The 22,094-nt window shown below is 45.3% G+C and overlaps 1 protein-coding gene across 4 annotated transcripts in view; it reads left to right on the forward strand.

Annotated features, from left to right (window-relative positions):
• LOC137346255 (collagen alpha-1(XXVIII) chain-like) overlaps nt 1-10,297 on the forward strand; it is a 311,231-nt gene extending 300,934 nt beyond the window's left edge. For 3 of the 4 annotated variants that reach the window (XR_010968688.1, XR_010968690.1, XM_068009727.1), the window contains exon 37: nt 5,388-5,846. The gene's annotated coding sequence lies outside the window, so the exon portion shown is untranslated. Of the gene's footprint in view, nt 1-5,387; nt 5,847-9,617 lie in introns of those variants that run through there. The other variant, XR_010968689.1, reaches the window with a different exon arrangement.
• Nucleotides 10,298-22,094: the final 11,797 nt, after the last annotated feature.

The following is a 22,094-nucleotide window of genomic DNA, read 5'->3' on the forward strand; positions in this document are numbered from 1 at the left end:
TGACTGTTTCATAAAATGTGATGCTGCTTAGACACTCTGGAAGTTGTGGTCCACTCATACTGCAGCAGATGCTACATCTACTGCATGCCAACACGTTCTGATTTTCACAGCTTTATCTCAGTTTCCATTCAATGCAAAATAAGTGTAACTTTATAATGACTCGTGTGATCAGTCAAACAGGTGGACTGACTTGCCAGAGGCACCAAGCCATTAATCATTCAAAAAGTTTGGAAGGACCAGTTCCTCATAAAAGCCAATAAGGAAACAGTAGGAGCTGCTTCCATTATGTTTTGTATATTCATGATCTTAAAGCACTTCTATAGAACTGTCACAGAAAGTATCTTATTTACTTGGATCCATGGGTCAGTCAAGAAAATGTAAACTTACTTTTAAAATAATTTTAAAACATGAGTGGAGATAAATTTTAATAAAATGTCACAAATACCTACACTTTGCATATATCTAGATAATAATAAAAATATTATGTGCATGCACATCCTGTCAATTCTTTCCATTATAACTAACTATATCCACGTTTATAATGTAAAGTGCTGACGTAAACTTGTTATGCTGTAATTAGACCCTTTCCTCTGATTCCAGCCTTACAACTCTCCGAGCTATCTGTGCTCCTCCAGTTCTAGCCTCTTGAGTATCGCTGATTTTAATTGCTCCTCTATTTGCAGCTGGACTTTCAGTTGCCATGGTCCTCAGCTCTGGAATTTCCTCTCTACCTCTCTTTCCTCCTTTAAGATGCTTCTTAAAACCAACCTCTTTGTTCAAGCATTTGGACATCTTCCCTAATATCTCCTCATGCAGCTCGGAGTCACATTTTGTTTTCTAATGCTCCTTTGAAGTGCCTTGGGATAAAGGCGCGATATAAGTATGTTTTTGGCTGGAATTTTACGTTGGGCGGGAGGCCGCGCCCATTGGCCAAAAAGTCAGGGGCAAGCCCGCCTCCGCTGGGCCTGGGAGCCACACTATGAATTTATGTGCCCCAGGCCCTTAATTGACTTTAGGCGGAATTCTGCCCCTCTGAGGCAGGAAGTCCCGCCTCCAAGAGCTGCCAGCCAATCAGCGGACCGGCAGCTCTCAGTCACAGCAGCACCACCGGGAGCGGTGGGGTGGGGGGGGGTGGTTAATGTATTTCAGTGGGGGTGGTTGGGCTTTGGGGGGCTGGGGGCGAACATCTTTCAGGGTGCCCAATCAGGAGGCCCCCCCCCATCCCGCAAGGAGGCCGCCAGGTTTTACCAGGGGTGGTGGGAGGAGGCCCTTAAGTGGCCAATTGGTCGGGGTGGGGGGGGGGGCGGCCATTTCTCGCTGCCACCGCTCCTAGTAAATTTGCAGTTGGGGCGGGGAGATGACGAGAATGGCACCCCCCACCTCCCACTCAATTTAACGAACCGCCCCCCCTCCCCCCCACCCTCCAGCCTGCTCCTGCGGGGCTGCGTAAAATTCTAGCCATTGTTGTTAAATGGAGTGCTGCAGTGCCCCCACTGGCAGGAGGGTGTGACTACAGCACAAGCTAAACAGTTTCCAACAAACAAGTGGACATTAGAGTTTATAATGGAAATGAAAAATTAAGGACATAATAACCTCCAAACCACACACCATCCTGACATGAAACTATATTGCTGTTCCTTTACTGTCGCTGGGTTAAAATCCTGGAACTACCTTCCTAACAGCACTGTTAGTGTACCTACACCCCAAGAACTGCATCGGTTCAAGAAGGCAGCTCACCACCACCTTCTGAAGGGAAATTAGGGATGGGCAATAAACGCTGGCCTAGCCAGTGGCACCCACATCCCAGAAACGAATTTTTAAAAATCTTAAAATGGGAGCTCAATAATGTCTGCCCATATTGGCCCGACCTCTAACTCCAGTTCACCTGAAGGAAGGGAAATTTACTAGTATAAAGGTAAATTTTACAAATTTGCGTTTGTGACACAGAGCTCTGAAGTCTGGGTACATTTATTGGAATTCAGGCACAGAGGTCAATGGACCCCACAGAAATTGTCATCCATTACAATGGATAGATGTAAAATCTTGTGAAGCTACCTGATCTCTGCACCCAAACTCTGTGCTTTCAATGGGCAAAATACCACTCTGCGAGGGTCAATTTGTTAAGTGACTTTTATAGTATTCAATCACCACATAAAAAGATGCATCTTTCAATATAAATAAATTCAAAACTTGAAATTCTATCCTGATCACTGTGTTGCACATATTATGGGTAATTTCCCGAGTCCACACTGAGGGAGCGGTGAACTGTCGGAGGTGTTGTCTTTTGTTTCAAATGTTAAGCCGAGGCCTTGTTTGCCCTCTCAGGCGGATGTAAAATATCTGATGGCATTATTTCGAAGAAGATCAGCAGAATTACTCCAACACTCTGGCCAGTATTTGTCCCTCAATTAACATCACAAAAAAAAGATTATCACAATGTGGTCATTATCACATTGCTGTTTGTGGGAGCTTGCAGTGTGCAAACTGGCACCACATTTCCTATTGTAACAGTTAATGTGCCTCAACAAAGTACTTCACTGGATGTAAAGCACCTTTGGACATCATAACCTCATGAAAGGCACTATATAAATGCAAGTCTTTTTTAAAAAACGTTCAGTAATTCCCTTATTGTCTTTGTTGATGTCATTGTAAGGCTAGAATATCTGTGCTAGTTCAAGGTTCAAGTGTCCCTGTTAATAATAGTGAGATTGCCGTGTCTGTGTTAATGCTGATGTGATGTTGAAGTATTGGTGTTAATGGCTGTGTGAGCTTAGAATGTCAGTGCTAATGGGCTGCATGTTATAAGTCTGCCGCTGGTGAAAGAAGTGGCACACCATAGAGCCGCCGTGAATCCAAGCACAGCAGCCCATTTAAATAGCCGGGGCGGGCTATCAGCACCCCCCCCCCCGTCCCCCAATCACATGGAGGGGGCAGGTTGTCTATCCCCAGCAATGGCGTCAGCTGCCTGTGCCCGACCAAGAAATTTAAATATTTAAAGGTGACGTGATTGACAATAAATAAATACATTTCATTTCGTTTGCCCCCTCCCACCTCCCCAATAACAATTAAATTAATTATTTGCCTCCCCCCACCAAAACACTTACCTTTACAATCTGACCGTCGCCACCCACCCCCCCACCCCCCCGCCAGACTACACAAACACTAAACTTCAATCCTTTCTACCATCCCCTACACCCATGACATTAATCTGACCCATTTCCCCCCCTATCCCCCCGCACTGAGAAACTTACCTCCTCACCCCCTCCCCACCAGTATTGCGCCTTGCTTCCTCGGATGGGGAACCGAAGCCGTGGGAATGCCGGCTGCCAGGCCGAAGATCACAGCGGGACATCAGGAGGTGAGGTAAGTTTATTTAAATTAATTATTTTAATTGATTTAAATATTCAAATTATGGTCCCGATGATGCCCAGTGGTGGGGAGGCCGCCCTGGTGCCTCACCACCGCTGGGAGGATCGGTCCGGCCATGCCAGTGTTCAGGTCCATGGGGCGGGCCTCATACAAGGCCATGTTCAGGCGCCTCCCGCGTCCCCGTCCCCCCACCCCACCCACATATGAAGGTCACAAGCCCATCCATCTCATCTGCACAACCTTTCAGGAGATGGCTTCCTAATAGGTCACCTCTGAGCTCGCCATCCTATTAAGAATGGAGGGCAGGCTCCCGAGACTGCAGGCCCAATCAAAGAACCCACAGTGGTGTTAGGCTGGCAGCCTCACCAGGAGAGCTGGGCGCAGCCGAGGCAGGCCGGTATGTGTGAAGGCGCCTTAAGATGGAGGAGCCCTCGGTTGTCTGCATAGAATTCATGAAATAAAGAGGCCTGTAGCCAGTCGGGATATCAGGGTGAAGGAAGAAACCACTCCATAGGACTAGTGACAGGCAGGTCTGCAGCCTTTCATCCCCACAGCCCAGTCACTGGGGCATGGAGCCTCTGGCTCTGATAGCCACCCACCCTACTGCTGAGAGGCTGCTTCGATTGAGCTGGCAACCTCTGCACACAGCTGGGGGGGTGAGTAAAATACCAGCGCCGGCACAAATAGGCCCTTAATTGGACTAATTGGCTGTCCACATCCGGGGAGCCATCCCAACGCAGTTTCCCCCTATTTTCCCAACCTCCTCCTGGCTCCAACCCCATCTCCATGGGACAGGGAAAATCCAGCTCAATGTGTCCATTGCAGATCCAAAAATTGTGGGTAGAGCGGATTGGGAAAATCTGTGGTAAGGATGGCATGAGGTCTGAACCCCTGTGACAATATGAGGTTGGGGTGTGTGTGTGTGCTCATAGTGTTAAATTGGTGCATGTGTGTTCATGACAATGCAAATTGGAGTTACTAATGGTGCGATGCTTATGTTTCCATGTTAATGATAGTGAGATCGGAGTGTCTGTGATTTGTATATCTTTCTCCTGTTTTTCCATCCTTTGAAGACTGAATCTTAATTTAAAACAGTGTGCAAATTATTGTAACATCACAAATTATTATTATAGTCATAGAGAGATACAGCACCGAAACAGGCCCTTCGGCCCACCGAGTCTGTGCCAACCATCAACGACCCATTTATACTAATCCTACATTAATCCCATTTTCCTTCTCACATCCCCACCTTCCCTCAATTCTCTTACCACCTACCTACACTAGGGGCAATTTTTTTTTTACAATGGCCAATTTTATCTATCAACCTGCAAGTCTTTAACATGTGGGAGAAAACCAGAGCACCTGGAGGAAACCCACACAGTCACAGGGAGAACTTGCAAACTCTGCACAGGCTGTACCCAGAACTGAACCCGGGTCACTGGAGCTGTGAGGCTGTGGTGCTAACCGCTGCACCACTGTTCTCGGTTCATATATATTTGAAGGTATTAATATTTTACTTTATTAAATCTGAATTAATTTCTATGAACTTTCTTCATTTTAAGAAAATGATAATTACCAATAAAGGCCATTATTCACTGAGACTGGTAGACTGGAGACCAAAATGTCAGTAGCAGTAAATATGGAAATTCTAATCATTGCAAAATTTATACAGCCTGGTTGCTGCAGAATATTTAATGATTTAAATTTAACACTGCCATTTGGGAGGAATACAAGTGCAAGTGGTGCATCAAAAAGAGGTGCTTAATTTGGCTTCTTTGTAAATGAAGAATGAGTAATGAGAATGTCAGATACTGCAGTTCATTTGCTAATTCTCAGGGTTTATTAATAAACCACTCGTGTACAGACTGACAAAACCTACCTGATAACTGCTTCATATAATACTTCCTTCATGCAGTGAAAAGGCTGCCCTGATAATTTACACACACAACTGAAATCCTGCTACTCTATTCTTGTGCCCACCACAACAGTTAAACCCAGACCAATTTTTATTTTTACAGAAGCAAAATACTGCGCATGCTGGAAATCTGAAATAAAAACTGAAAATGCTGGAAATACTCAGCAAGTCAGGCGGCATCTGAACAAAGAACAAAGAACAAAGAAAATTACAGCACAAGAACAGGCCCTTCGGCCCTCCAAGCCTGCGCCGATCCAGATCCTCTATCTAAACATGTCGCCTATTTTCTAAGGGTCTGTATCTCTTTTCTTCCTGCCCATTCATGTATCTGTCTAGATACATCTTAAAAGACGCCATCGTGCCCGCATCTACCACCTCCGCTGGCAACGCGTTCCAGGCACCCACCACCCTCTGCGTAAAGAACTTTCCACGCATATCCCCCCTAAACTTTTCCCCTTTCACTTTGAACTCGTGTCCTCCAGTAATTGAATCCCCCACTCTGGGAAAAAGCCTCTTGCTATCCACCCTGTCTATACCTCTCATGATTTTGTACACCTCAATCAGGTCCCCCCTCAACCTCCGTCTTTCTAATGAAAATAATCCTAATCTACTCAACCTCTCTTCATAGCTAGCGCCCTCCATACCAGGCAACATCCTGGTGAACCTCCTCTGCACCCTCTCCAAAGCATCCACATCCTTTTGGTAATGTGGCGACCAGAACTGCACGCAGTATTCCAAATGTGGCCGAACCAAAGTCCTATACAACTGTAACATGACCTGCCAACTCTTGTACTCAATACCCCGTCCGATGAAGGAAAGCATGCCGTATGCCTTCTTGACCACTCTATTTACCTGCGTTGCCACCTTCAGGGAACAGTGGACCTGAACACCCAAATCTCCCTGGACATCAATTTTCCCCAGGACTTTTCCATTTATTGTATAGTTCACTCTTGAATTGGATCTTCCAAAATGCATCACCTCGCATTTGCCCTGATTGAACTCCATCTGCCATTTCTCTGCCCAACTCTCCAATCTATCTATATTCTGCTTTATTCTCTGACAGTCCCCTTCACTATCTGCTACTCCACCAATCTTAGTGTCGTCTGCAAACTTGCTAATCAGTCCACCTATACTTTCCTCCAAATCATTAATGTATATCACAAACAACAGTGGTCCCAGCACGGATCCCTGTGGAACACCACTGGTCACACGTCTCCATTTTGAGAAACTCCCTTCTACTGCTACTCTCTGTCTCCTGTTGCCCAGCCAGTTCTTTATCCATCTAGCTAGTACACCTTGAACTCCATGCGCCTTCACTTTCTCCATCAGCCTACCATGGGGAACCTTATCAAACGCCTTACTGAAGTCCATGTATATGACATCGACAGCCCTTCCCTCATCAATCAACTTTGTCACTTCCTCAAAGAATTCTATTAAGTTGGTAAGACATGACCTTCCCTGCACAAAACCATGTTGCCTATCACTGATAAGCCCATTTTCTTCCAAATGGGAATAGATCCTATCCCTCAGTATTTTCTCCAGCAGCTTCCCGACCACTGACGTCAGGCTCACCAGTCTATAATTACCTGGATTATCCCTGCTACCCTTCTTAAACAAGGGGACAACATTAGCAATTCTCCAGTCCTCCGGGACCTCACCCGTGTTTAAGGATGCTGCAAAGATATCTGTTAAGGCCCCAGCTATTTCCTCTCTCGCTTCCCTCAGTAACCTGGGATAGATCCCATCCGGACCTGGGGACTTGTCCACCTTAATGCCCTTTAGAATACCCAACACTTCCTCCCTCCTTATGCCGACTTGACCTAGAGTAATCAAACATCTGTTCCTAACCTCAACATCCGTCATGTCCTTCTCCTCGGTGAATACCGATGCAAAGTACTCGTTTAGAATCTCACCCATTTTCTCTGACTCCAAGCATAACATTCCTCCTTTGTCCTTTAGTGGGCCAATCCTTTCTCTAGTTACCCTCTTTCTCCTTATATATGAATAAAAGGCTTTGGGATTTTCTTTCACCCTGTTTGCTAAAGATATTTCATGACCCCTTTTAGCCCTCTTAATTCCTCGTTTCAGATTGGTCCTACATTCCCGATATTCTTTCAAAGCTTCGTCTTTCATCAGCCGCCTAGACCTTATGTATGCTTCCTTTTTCCTCTTAGCTAGTCTCACAATTTCACCTGTCATCCATGGTTCCCTAATCTTGCCATTTCTATCCCTCATTTTCACAGGAACATGTCTCTCCTGCACGCTAATCAACCTCTCTTTAAAAGCCTCCCACATATCACATGTGGATTTACCTTCAAACAGCTGCTCCCAATCTACATTCCCCAGCTCCTGCCGAATTTTGGTATAGTTGGCCTTCCCCCAATTTAGCACTCTTCCTTTAGGACCATTCTCGTCTTTGTCCATGAGTATTTTAAAGCTTACGGAATTGTGATCACTATTCCCCAAAGTAGTCCCCTACTGAAACTTCAAACACCTGGCCGGGCTCATTCCCCAACACCAGGTCCAGTATGGCCCCTTCCCGAGTTGGACTATTTACATACTGCTCTAGAAAACCCTCCTGGATGCTCCTTACAAATTCTGCTCCATCTAGACCTCTAACACTAAGTGAATCCCAGTCAATGTTGGGAAAATTAAAATCTCCTATCACCACCACCCTGTTGCTCCTACATCTTTCCATAATCTACATATTTGTACCTCTATCTCACGCTCGCTGTTGGGAGGCCTGTAGTACAGCCCCAACATTGTTACCGCACCCTTCCTATTTCTGAGTTCTGTCCATATTGCCTCACTGCTCGAGTCCTCCATAGTGCCCTCCTTCAGCACAGCTGTGATATCCTCTTTGACCAGTAATGCAACTCCTCCACCCCTTTTACCTCCCTCTCTATCCCGCCTGAAGCATCGATATCCTGGGATATTTAGTTGCCAATCATGCCCTTCCCTCAACCAAGTCTCAGTAATAGCAATAACATCATACTCCCAGGTACTAATCCAAGCCCTAAGTTCATCTGCCTTACCTACTACACTTCTTGCATTAAAACAAATGCACCTCAGACCACCAGTCCCTTTACATTCATCATCTGCTCCCTGCCTGCTCTTCCCCTTAGTCACACTGACTTCATTATCTAGTTCCTTACAGGCTTTTGTTACTACCTCCTTACTGTCAACTGACCTCCTCAATTGGTTCCCATCCCCCTGCCACATTAGTTTAAACCCTCCCCAACAGCGTTAGCAAAAGCACCCCCAAGGACATTGGTTCCAGTCCGGCCCAATCTGTGGGAATCTGTGGGAAGAGAATCAGGGTTAATGGGCAGAATTTTTTCTGACCTGACTCGCAGGGAACGGGTCAGTTGGAAAGTCGAGGGGAACCCAGAATTCAGAATTCCCTCACACTGTGAAGTTTTAACTTCAAAGTTTGTCTCTGACGCTTAGATTGACAGTTGGGTCTCCAGTCGGGCAGGGAGCCTGTTAGTGATGGCTCTAGCAACAGATAAGTCTGCGTTGGGAAATGAGGGGTCTGCGGGGGTCGGGGGCAGGTTGGATCAACCGGGGTAGGGGTCAATTGGTGGGGGGGCGCGGGGGGAGGTTTGATCATGGGAGCTGCCTATGAGAGGAAATGTCTGGAGACTTCATGGTAGGCAGAGTCGGAGGCCTCAGTGGGAGAGAAGGAGGTCCTGGTGAGTCCTGGTGAGGGAGATTTGGGGCCTGGATGGAGAGGGGGGAAATCCAGGGCCTGCTGCGGCAGGGGGGCAGTGGATCGGGGCCTGGTGGTGTTGGGGGGGTGGAATTGGGGCCTGATAGTGGTGGGGCGGGGGGGGAAATCGGGGCATTGAGGGGATCAGAGCCTGGTTGGTGGAGTGAGTCAGAGGCCATGTGGTGGGATCGGAGGCCTTCAGGGGGAGAGCCCTGATCGCTGGGGTTACTCGGGCAGACCCCTGGATCTAGGAGGTATGTGAAGGCATTCATCTCCTGGATCTGCCAAGTCCTCACCTTGAGGAAGTTGCTGACTGACAGCAGTTAAATTTCAATAGCACATGACAATGAGGCTAGCAGCTTGAATTGGGTTGTGTGCCTACCCATCTTCCAGCTTCAGGTAAAACCAGATATGGGCGAGCTGGAGGCAGGTTTGGCTTGAGGAACAGATTTCTGACACTTTAACCCCCATCCAACTCAAAACGTCCTGTTTTAAGTTAAAATTCAGCCAATATTTCAGGCTGATGACCTTTCATCAGAACTAACTGGGTGACACACAAACATCACATCGATGAGAAAGGTCATCAACCTGAAAGGTTAACTCTGTTTCTCATCTCCACAGGTACTGCCTGACCTGCAGAGGATTTCAAGCCTTTTCTGAATTTTTCTACACTTTTTTCTATGTGTCAACACGTAACCTGGAGTTTTCTATTTTTTAATAAACACACTCTGCTGTTTATCCTTCTAGCCATTGGAAGGAAACATAACATTGCTCCCTCACAGCCCTCTCTGATATTCACTTTCTTTAGCCTCATGCTGGTTTAGAACTCAGGTCTAAATCCAGGTACAAGTACAGACTGGATTTTTTTTAATAGTCTTTATAAAAACCTCATCCAACCTAGCAGATTTTATGGAACAATATTTTAGTTACTTTTGACTCTTGAAGTTGCCTTTGTTGGGTAGTGATGAAAAAATGGGATGTACAATACTGCTAAACAACTAGATCTAACTATTTTAAAGCATACTTAATTAGATTGAAATTGTTTCTGTTTTTTTATTTTATGATGATTGTTTAACGTCATTCTAGCACCATTCCTGACTGTTAGGTTAACTTGCTTTTATATTGTAAAGTAACTAGGTGAGGTGCCAGACACACACAAAGGCAACATTTTGTGAAACACAAGCACTGTGTGATGTCAAATGCAACACGATCATTATTTTTATGGTTGGTGAACTTTTGTTGCTGTATTACCTCCCAGCACAACAATTAAATGTGAATTTATAATCTTATTGATACTCTTTTGAAACAAATAAAATATGCTAATATAGCCTAAGTTTATGTCTCGTCGCAAGGTAATTCATAAGTATGACTGGGTGGTACAGTGGGCTAAACTTTGGCCTTTCACTAATAGGACCAGGGTTTAAATCCAGTTTTGATTGATGAGATGGAAGACTTCACTACCAATCCTAAATGAAATAAGATTGAGCAGGATCAACATTGATACAAGTGGGCATGACCTGGGTCTGTGCCCTGGCACAGTGGATTGCCATGGTGCAGTGACTATTATAAATAGGAGCAAACCTGATTTTCCAATATTTCTGCACCCAGGTGATCCAGTGCACCTGGATCCAAACCCATGAAAATCACCTCTGTTAATTCTTAATTCATCTGCAAAATGTCAGCTTCACTCAGAGAGGAATGCCTATCCTGCCAGATTTGTCAGTGATGATTTGATATCTCCTAATTATTAATGCTTCAATGAATTCAAATGCATACCAAGGTACAGATAATGTGACCCTCAGCTAGTACAAGCACCAGTGCCCCAATAAAGGGTGGTTGATGGTCGGCACAGACTCGGTGGGCCGAAGGACCTGTTTCAGTGCTGTATCTCTATGACTCTAAAGCGAGGTCAGGTAATTAACATATTTAGAGGGCACAGTAATGTTCTTGAACTTGACACCAATTTCTTAGTTGCAAATAATCTTTACTGAGTATGGCAATAACCATACAGAGAAATAAACAATATTACACACTTTCACTCTGGGCAGAGAATGTAACCTTCATCAATTCTTTTGTTCTTGTATCACTCTACAAATTGTGAAAGACAGCTTCCGATCTTTATAGGGCTTTAGTCACTTACACTGTCATTGTAACCTTAATGACTCATTATGGTATGATAGGAGTTGTTTTTCAGTTTTCTTATCTGATCTGTTGATCATTATCTTGTTTGTGTTATAGTTTGCTCTCTTTTCTGGAGACCATTGAGCTCTTATTCAGCTTTCCTTGCTAACAAAAGCACCCCCCCTTGCTGACAAACTTTTTCTTGGTAAATGTCATTCACACTCTGAAGCAATCTGGAAATGAGAAACATGACAATTGAATTATTTCCAGATACACTATAAGTCGACAAGTCATTTATAAGTGAAAAGAAAGCAAAAACCTTAATCGTGAAATTAAGCCATATCCTAATTCTATGTATATACGTGTTAGAATATGGTATCTTACAGTCCTCCTCACTGGTAAAGAAATCCTCATTATATTTGTAATTAGTTTAGCAAGTCCTAAATTATCTGTTTTCTTGTTTACTTTCTAAATTAAGCATTTAAGGACACAATTCATTTGCAGCCAAAATTTACAACCACCCATAAGGCTTGCGTCTGGAAGGCAATGCTTACTTCTGGATCCTAACAGGCATCAACTCTTATCCCCAATTTAGTCATTTAACAGCCAAATCGGACATATGGTCTGCAAGATTCAGCTCTGGAGCACCAATAGTTTCAATGCTACGGGTGCCAGTTTAGGAAAAACATAGCGCCCACACTACTGTCACCCATTTCCAGCATAGCCCAGGCTTAATGCCGTGTTGTTGAGGTCATTACTGTGGATATTAGGGGCGTGCACCAGAAGTATGCAAGTGGGAAGATCGTGACGTTAATCAGTATGTAACGGTGATTTATGTCCATTCTGCTGTTTTCAACCTCACTGCTAGTTAACACCCTCCTTTAAACATGCACAGCTGGACATGCGTTCAGCAGCACAAGAGACCCCTCTCCCCTCACCAGAGCTATGTAAAGGCATCATCATCCAATTTGCTGGTTAGTTATTCAAAAGATTGGATGCCCACCAAAGCTACGAAGTATCATCACCTCATTCCATGACAATATGAAAGACACAATTCAACATAGCAGCGCCTCATCAGACCCCTTTCCAATCCTGAGTGGCGTGAAACAGGGCTGTGTTCTCGCACCTACACTGTTTGGGATCTTCTTCTCCCTGCTGCTCTCACATGCCATCAAGTCCTCAGGAGAAGGAATTTTCCTCCACACAAGATCAGGTGGCAGGTTGTTCAACCTTGCCCGTCTAATAGCGAAGACCAAAGTACGGAAAATCCTCATCAGGGAACTCCTCTTTGCTGACGATGCTGCATTACCATCTCACACTGAAGAGTGTCTGCAGAGACTCATTGACAGGGTTGCGGCTGCCTGCAATGAATTTGGCCTAACCATCAGCCTCAAGAAAACGAATATCATGGGACAGAACATCAGAAATGCCCCATCTATCAATATCGGTGACCACACTCTGGAAGTGATTCAAGAGTTCACCTACCTAGGCTCAACTATCACCAGCAACCTGTCTCTCGATGCAGAATTAAACAAGCGCATGGGAAAGGTTTGCTCTGCTATGTCCAGACTGGCCAAGAGAGTGTGGGAAAATGGTGCACTGACACAGAACACAAAAGTCCAAGTGTATCAAACCTGTGTCCTCAGTACCTTGCTCTACGGCAGCGAGGCCTGGACAACGTACATCAGCCAAGAGCGACGTCTCAATTCATTCCATCTTCGCTGCCTCCGGAGAATCCTTAGCATCAGGTGGCAGGACCGTATCTCCAGCACAGAAGTCCTCGAGGCGGCCAACATCCCCAGCATATACACCCTACTAAGCCAGCGGTGCCTGAGATGGCTTGGCTATGTGAGCCGCGTGGAAGGTGGCAGGATCCCCAAGGACACATTGTACAGCGAGCTCGTCACTGGTTCCAGACCCACCGGCCGTCCATGGCTCCGCTTTAAAGACGTCTGCAAACGCGACATGAAGTCCTGTGACATTGATCACAAGTCGTGGGAGTCAGTTGCCAGCGATCACCAGAGCTGGCGGGCAACCATAAAGGCGGGGTTAAAGTGTGGCGAGTTGAAGAGACTTAGCAGTTGGCAGGAAAAAAGACAGAAGCGCAAGGAGAGAGCCAACTGTGTAACAGCCCTGACAACCAATTTTATCTGCAGCACCTCTGGAAGAGTCTGTCACTCTAGAATTGGCCTTTATAGCCACTCCAGGCGCTCCTTCACAAACCACTGACCACCTTCAGGCGCTTACCCATTGTCTCTCTAGACAAGGAGGCCAAAGAGAGAGAGAGTAATTTCTACTGGTTCTTGCTGAGTTTATGGCAATACTGGGTTGTTGCAGGAATTGTGAACAGTTGGTCAAGTCTGCAGTGAGTGATGCTGGATGTTGGGAAGGTTTTGGTTGCTACTGCAAAGCTGCTGAGTACACCACTTGCTCCCAGTCATGAGGACTGTAGTCACAATCCCCCTTGAGCTGCAGCATCAGAGGGAGATGGAGCAGAGGCAGCAAAAAGGACAAGCTGCTCGCAGATGAAGGAAGAGGAGAGGGAGGAGGGGTCTCAGCAGAGACCTTACCTACCTAGGGTTTTCTGGGACCACTTCTCCAACTTGCACCTAAGCCAAGAGCAATGTGTTCGGCAGCTATGCTTCACCAATGGGGTACAGAACTGTGCCACCTCTCGGAACCAGACCTGCAACCTCAGAGCAGGCTGAGGACAACACTGCCATTGGCTGTCAAAGTGTTTGTAGCCTTGAATTTTTTGCAGGGAATCCCCGCTGGAACAGGTGACATAGTAAACATCCCACAATTTGTTATCCATCGCTGAATCCAGGAGGTCACAGAGGCCCTGTACGCCAGGAGAGGAGACTTGATTGTCTTCTCTTTGCACAGAAAGAAGCAGGAGGATTGCGCACATGACTTTTCCACGATAGTGGGTTTCTCCATGATGCAGAGAGCTATTGACTGCACACATGTGGCTTTGTGAGCACCGTATCTCAATGCCGAGATGTACCAAAACCACAAGGGGTACCACTCATTCAATGGGCAGTTGGTGTGCAACTATGCCCAACACATCACGCCGGTGAATGCCCACTATTCTGACAGCAGTCATGACTTCTTCATCCTTTGCCAGTCTTCTTTTCCAGAAATCTTTTAGCCATCACATCGAATCAGAGGTTGGCTGCTCAGTGGCAAGGGCTATCTGCACTTCATGTGATTCATGACTCCCCTTGGCAACCCAACTACATGTGGCCAGCACTCGTATAATGATAGCCATGCTGCCACGAGGAATGTCATCAAGCTGACCACTGGGTTGCTGAAGCAATGGTTCCACTGCCTGGACCACTTGAGAAGAGCCCTCCAGTCCTCGCTAGAGCAGGTGTCCCAACTCACGGTGGTCTGTTGCTTCCTCCACAACCTGGCCATCATGAGAGCACAGACCTTGTCATCACAGATTCGGTGAGCACCTCAGGAGGATGACGAGCAGGAGGAGGAAGAGGTAGGGTGGAGGCAGCAGGCACATCCATTTTCTGGACAGGCTGTCCATGAGTGTATCAACAGACTCTGGTTCCCCTGTATGAAACTACAGGTCCCTGCTGTTCAACACCTTATCATCCCTCTGTGATGAACCACCATAGCATCCTCTTGACCACAATACTGAAATAAAAACCATCACAAGCAACTATTTCATACCAACTTTATCCAACAACATGTCCAATACTCCATACAATACACAACTAAACATTGCTGTGCATTCCCTTAGTGCCTGTCTTCTGCCTATCTTAGTGCTCCTATGCAGCATTGCCCCAGTGACTGCAGCATGGCTGGTGAAATGCTGATTACTTTCACTGGGGAGACTGCAGATGGCCTTGTAGGAACCCCCCCCGAGCAGCATTGGGCCTGGAAGGCCTGTCTCCAAACTGTAACATCTTGCATGGGCGGCAGCAGTCTGAGTTGGCTGGCTGACAGGCAAGAGCTTTGGCGGAGTGGCAGTAGTGGGAAGACAAATGCTGTCATCCTGAGAGATGGCAGCAAGTTTACACCCCAGTGCGGGTGGGTGGGGGGGGGCTCAGTAACCCTGGTAATCTGCTGGAGCACAGATTGCTGGGCTGCCATGACACCCTGACACACACCATCAGTATCCACAGCCATGATGGCAGCAGTCTGAGCCTGCATGGCTCCAAACTGGGCTTGCATGGCAATGAGCTGAGATTTCACAACATTAGTCTGAGCCTTCACTACAGCACTCAGTCGTTGGATGACTTCTGCTTGTGCTGAAAAGGAGGCTGAGGCATCAGCCATCAGACACTACATCACGGTCAGGTCTGCAAGTGTTCTTATGGAGTTCACCATCATTAAAACACTGGAAAGGATGGGTCCGAAGCTTTGTGCGAAGCCCTGTGCCATGGTGGAGACAGAATTCTTGTCCTTGGCAATGACAGCAGGCCTTCTGGAACACCTGTCACATACCAATCATTTCTGTGTACCCTGAAACTTTAACTCTGCTTCACTCTCCACAGATGCTGCCAGACCTGCTGAGTATTTCCAGCACAACACTACTAATTGTTTGTCCATTGTTTTATGATGTTCTCATTATTTCTACATGAATCACCCAAATATATTCCTGAATTGTGCTCAGCAAAAGTGCACCTTTTCTCTTAGCACTGTATGATAAATCTCTAGATACATTCAATGATATGATTCAGCTGACGAAAGATACAGAAGGAAAAACTCAGCAGTTTAAGAATAATTTCTAATCATGAATTGTTATAAAAATTTTCATGTGCTCGCCTCATTAAGTTCGTTCACAGATCCTTCATAAATAATGTTTGCATCTTTTCCTGAACCTCCCATTTTAAAGTATCAGTTACATTACTAGGAACATAGGAAGATAGGAGCAGGAGTAGGCCATTCAGCCCCTCGAGCCTGTCCCGCCATTCAATGAGATCATGGCTGATCCACGGCCTAACTCCATATACCTGCCTTTGGCCCATATCCCTTAATATCTTTGCTTAACAAAAATCTATCGTTCTCAGATTTAAAATTAACAACTGTTCTAGCTTCAACTGCTGTTTGTAGGCGAGAGTTCCAAACCTCCACCAACCTTTGCGTGAAGAAGTGCTTCCTAACATCTCTCCTGAACGATCTGGCCCTAATTTTTAGACTATGCCCCCTGGTTTTAGAATCTCCAACCAGTGGAAATAGTTTATCTTTATCTAGCCTGTCTTTTCCTGTTAATATCTTAAAGACTTCGATCAGATCACCCCTTAACCTTCTAAATTCTAGCGAAAACAGGCCTAATTTGTGTAATAAAAACAAGAAATGCTGGAACCACTCAGCAGGTCTGGCAGCATCTGTGGAAAGAGAAGCAGAGTTAACGTTTCGGGTCAGTGACCCTTCTTCGGAACTGACAAATATTAAAAATGTCACAGGTTATAAGCAAGTGAGGTGGGGGTGGGGCAAGAGATAACAAAGGAGAAGGTGTAGATTGGACAAGGCCACATAGCACATAGCATTCCTAATTTGTGCAATCTCTCCTCATAACTTAACCCCTGCAGCATTTGTGGAGACAGAAAGTTTCAGGTCGATGGCCTTTCACCAGAACTGGGAAAGGTTAGAGATGGAACAGGTTTTAAGCAAGTACAGAATTGGTGAAAGGAGGAAGGGTGAGAGAGGTTTATTTATTTTCTGCTTGTGAAAACAATGTGGGTGTGGTGAAGTTCCCAGACTAGTTTCTCCAAAGCTGCTTTTGAATTTTTAAAAACTGTGTATTTAGTAATTGTATTTAACTCAAAATAAATCTGCACCACATGTCTTTAATTTAAAATGCATAAAGCCAATTTTCAAACACTTTTTACCTAACATGACTACCATAATTCTCCCATTACTGGGGTTCAATCTTAAATTGAAACAAATGCTCAACCAACATTCACATTTTCATGCACCTTAAAAATATTAATTCCTGTAATGGCCATGCACATAAAACCAGTTTCATAATTTGATAATTTAATCAAACACTCAGTTTGCCAATTACTCCAAATCAGTTCAAAATCACAAACAAAAACAGCAGCAGTTTCTGCTAAGCAGGTTATCGGTTGATAAGATCACTGCAAACTTGTGCCAACAGGAAGTTTTCACACAGTAGCACAAACTTTTGGAGATTGAAAACAAAATCCAGCTGCCTTTTCCTTTCTAAATAAAAATGTAAAATACAGATAACACTTATCCTATTTCTTTCTCACAGCAATTTTATCTTTTGCTTCATGTGTGTTGTTGACGTTGCATACGGTTTGTCTGTTATGGTCACTTGGTGACTAACACATCACTACCAGCTCTGTCAGTTAGCTTCTTATGAAGAGCTTCCTTGACAGTTGCCATGGTTACATGTACTCCAAGAAGGATAACCCCCATGCACCTTCTGGAATCGTTTCCTGCCTTAAAACAATTTGAACTTAAAACACACAGTCTGTTCCAGACCCGAACTATTTTCCAAGTTCCAATTAGTAGTATTCAACTTTAAAAATTGCCCTGTTCTCACATGCATGAATTCATATCGGGATTAAAATTCCCACGTTTATCAAAATATAGTCAAGTTGTAATTCTTGGCCAGAAATCGCAACTCAAATCTTATAACTTAAACATTTAATTTGTTTACACTTTCCTTTTGATCCAACTCATATTCCTCATTGTGAAATTCCTTTTTTTAAATGTGCTGACACCCTTTTGCGCAACTGCCCTTAAGGGAAGAAAGCACATGAAACTACACACATACATAATTTCTGCAACACTCATTCAACTTAACTTAAGATGAAAGGAAGAAAACAAAGGAAATAAAATGCATCAGTGGTCTTGGTCCTTCAGTTAAATCTTCCAATCTTCAAACAGCAGCCGCTCACAAGCATGGGGGAAGGAAAGGGTGGTCATTGAGTTTTTCACCCACAGGAACAATCAAATTGACAGTGCCGAGTGTCATTACCTATCACCCCCCCCTTAAAGGAACCCTTCTCTCTTTTCCTTTGCCAAAACAAAGAAGTGAACAGTTTCTCATCTATTTTATACAGCTGTCAAAACTTTAAAACATCATGCAGGACCAGGCCACTGAGGGTTAACAAACCATTAGTTCAGTGACACAAAGAGAGCTAACACAGACAGACAAGGAAATCACAGGACACTAATATAATACACTAACAGAAACTTATGCACACACAATTTTCTTTTTTATCTTTTCCAACAGCATTTTAATTTACTGTGGTGCTTCCAACTTAATTCCTCCTAACCCTTCTCTGAATCCTGTCTATGTCTGTTCAGCACAGTTCCCTAAAATGACAAAACAACCCCAAATTATTTACCGCCGACCTTCTTAGATCATCTATCTTTCCTCATGTCTGCTATGCACAGCGCACCCGCTTTCTTGGCCTTAGATAATTTTTCCTCTAAGTCCTGCTTATTTTTTTAAATCCCTGTTGTTGATTTACTCAATTTCATGTGCCCATGACACAGAGTTACAATTCCATTTTCTGGTTTATCCTTGGTTTGTTTGCTTGTTCTTTATCTTAGATGGCATTTTAGTTTCTTAAAGGTAACTTGCTAAATTACACTGGACTTCTTGTATCTCAAAATTATCTCAAATTCAAATAACAGTGTTGCTAGGGTGACAGGTTTTGTTAATGTTCCATTGAGTTCTTCTTAAAAGCAACATTTCTCTATGTCCATAGAAACCACCTAGAATATTTGTTTTTTTCTACTATTTGATTTTCCCCTTAAACTTCAAAACATCTCCGTTAGGGAAGGCAGCATTTTAGATTAAACTCCAATTGTTTCCAAACTTTTAATATTTGGTAAGAGGTTCCTAACCCAAGGATTTTCTTTGACACAACAACGATGATACCAAATTCCAATTCACAGCAATAAACATTTAAAAGTCAAAACTGCCAATGTTATATATGAGCAAGCCTCATATCTGGATTTAAATACTCCCTCATACTATGAGATGATAACTTCAATGTTCATTGTGGTCACTAATGAAATTCTAGTTTTCCCAACTTACAAGTCAGTTAACCTTAATAATTTAAATTTAATTCAAACCAATGCTTATTTTTTTTTATTCATTCATGGGATGTGGGCGTCGCTGGCCAGGCCAGCATTTATTACCCATCCCTAATTGCCCTTGAGAAGGTGGCGGTGAGCTGCCTTCTTGAACCGCTGCAGTCCATGTGGGGTAGGTACACCCACAGTGCTGTTAGGAAGGGAGTTCCAGGATTTTGACCCAGCAACAGTGAAGGAACGGCGATATAGTTCCAAGTCAGGATGGTGTGTGACTTGGAGGGGAACTTGCAGGTGGTGGTGTTCCCATGCATCTGCTGCCCTTGTCCTTCTAGTTGGTAGAGGTGGCAGGTTTGGAAGGTGCTGTCTAAGGAGCCTTGGTGCATTGCTGCAGTGCATCTTGTAGATGGTGCACACTGCTGCCACTGTGCATCGGTGGTGGAGGGAGTGAATGTTTGTAGATGGGGTGCCAATCAAGCGGGCTGCTTTGTCCTGGATGGTGTCGAGCTTCTTGAGTGTTGTTGGAACTGCACCCATCCAGGCAAGTGGAGAGTATTCCATCACACTCCTGACTTGTGCCTTGTAGATGGTGGACAGGCTTTGGGGAGTCAGGAGGTGAGTTACTCGCCTCAGGATTCCTAGCCTCTGACCTGCTCTTGTAGCCACGGTATTTATATGGCTACTCCAGTTCAGTTTCTGGTCAATGGTAGCCCCTAGGATGTTGATAGTGGGGGATTCAGCGATGGTAATGCCATTGAATGTCAAGGAGAGATGGTTAGATTCTCTCTTGTTGGAGATGGTCATTGCCTGGCACTTGTGTGGCGCGAATGTTACTTAACACTTCTCAGCCCAAGCCTGGATATTGTCCAGGTCTTGCTGCATTTCTACACAGACTGCTTCAGTATCTGAGGAGTCACGAATGGTGCTGAACATTGTGCAATCATCAGCGAGCATCCCCACTTCTGACCTTATGATTGAAGGAAGGTCATTGATGAAGCAGCTGAAGATGGTTGGGCCTAGGACACTACCCTGAGGAACTCCTGCAGTGATGTCCTGGAGCTCAGATGATTGACCTCCAACAACCACAACCATCTTCCTTTGTGCCAGGTATGACTCCAACCAGCGGAGGGTTTTCCCCTTGATTCCCATTGGCCTCAGTTTTGCTCGGGCTCCTTTATGCCATACTCGGTCAAATGCTGCCTTGATGTCAAGGGCAGTCACTCTCACCTCACCTCTTGAGTTCAGCTCTTTTGTCCATGTTTGAACCAAGACTGGAATGAGGTCAGGAGCTGAGTGACCCTGGCGGAACTCAAACTGAGCATCACAGAGCAGGTTATTGCTAAGCAAGTGTCGCTTGATGGCACTGTTGATGACACCTTCCATCATTTTACTGATGATTGAGAGTAGGCAGATGGGGCGGTAATTGGCCGGATTGGACTTGTCCTGCTTTTTGTGTACAGCACATACCTGGGCAATTTTACACATTGCAGGGTAGATGACAGTGTTGTAGCTGTACTGGAACGGCTTGGTTAGGGGCGCGGCATGTTCTGGAGCACAGGTCTTCAGTACTATTGCCGGAATATTGTCAGGGCCCATAGCTTTTGCAGTATCCAGTGCCTTCAGTCGTTTCTTGATTTCACGAGAAGTGAATCGAATTGGCTGAAGTCTGGCATCTGTGATAGGGGAATTCAGGAGGAGGCCGAGATGGATCATCAACTTGGCACCTCTGGCTGAAGATTGTTGCAAATGCTTCAGCTTTATCTTTCGCACTGATGTGCTGGGCTCCCCCATCATTGAGGATGGGGATATTTGTGGAGCCACCTCCTCCAGTTAGTTGTTTAATTGTCCACCACCATTCACGGCTGGATGTGGCAGGACTGCAGAGCTTAGATCTGATCCGTTGGTTATGGGATCGCTTAGCTCTGTCTATTGCATGCTGCTTACGCAGTTTGGCATGCAAGTAGTCCAGGGTTGTAGCTTCACCAGGTTGACACCTCATTTTGAGGTATGCCTGGTGCTGCTCTTGGCATGCCCTCCTGCACTCTTCATTGAACCAGGGTTGGTCTCCTGGCTTGATGGTAATGGTAGAGTGGGGGATATGCTGGGCCATGAGGTTACAGATTGTGGTTGAGTACAATTCTGCTGCTGCTGATGGCCCACAGTGCCTCATGGATGCCCAGTTTTGCATTGCTAGATCTGTTCGAAATCTATCCCATTTAGCACTGTGATAATGCCACACAACACGATGGACGGTATCCTCAATGAGAAGGCGGGACTTCATCTCCACAAGGACTGTGCGGTGGTCACTCCTACCAATACTGTCATGGACAGATGCATCTGCGGCAGGCAGATTGGTGAGGACGAGGTCAAGTATGTTCTTCCCTCGTGTTGGTTCCCCCACCACCTGCTGCAGACCCAGTCTAGCTCGGTCATTAGTGGTGCTACCGAGCCACTCTTGGTGATGGACATTGAAGTCCCCCACCCAGAGTACATTTTGTGCCCTTGCCACCCTCAGTGCTTCCTCCAAGTGGTGTTCAACATGGAGGAGTACTGAGTCATCAGCTGAGGGAGGGCGGTCGGTGGTAATCAATAGGAGGTTACCTTGCCCATGTTTGACCTGATGCCATGAGACTTCATGGGGTTCGGAGTCGATGTTGAGGGCTCCCAGGGCAACTCCTTCCCGACTGTATACCACTGTCCCGCCACCTCTGCTGGGTCTGTCCTGCCGGTGGGACAGGACATACCCGGGGATGGTGATGGCAGTGTCTGGCACATTGTCTGTTAGCTATGATTCCGTGAGTATGACTATGTCAAGCTGTTGCTTGACTGGTCTGTGGGACAGCTCTCCCAACTTTGGCACAAGCCCCCAGATGTTAGTAAGGAGGACTTACTTAGTAAGGAACTACACATAGAATAGAATATCATGTGCTTTTTTAAAAG

This window comes from Heterodontus francisci, chromosome 2 (assembly GCF_036365525.1).
Source record: "Heterodontus francisci isolate sHetFra1 chromosome 2, sHetFra1.hap1, whole genome shotgun sequence".
In the NCBI taxonomy this organism is placed as follows: Eukaryota; Metazoa; Chordata; class Chondrichthyes; order Heterodontiformes; family Heterodontidae; genus Heterodontus; species Heterodontus francisci.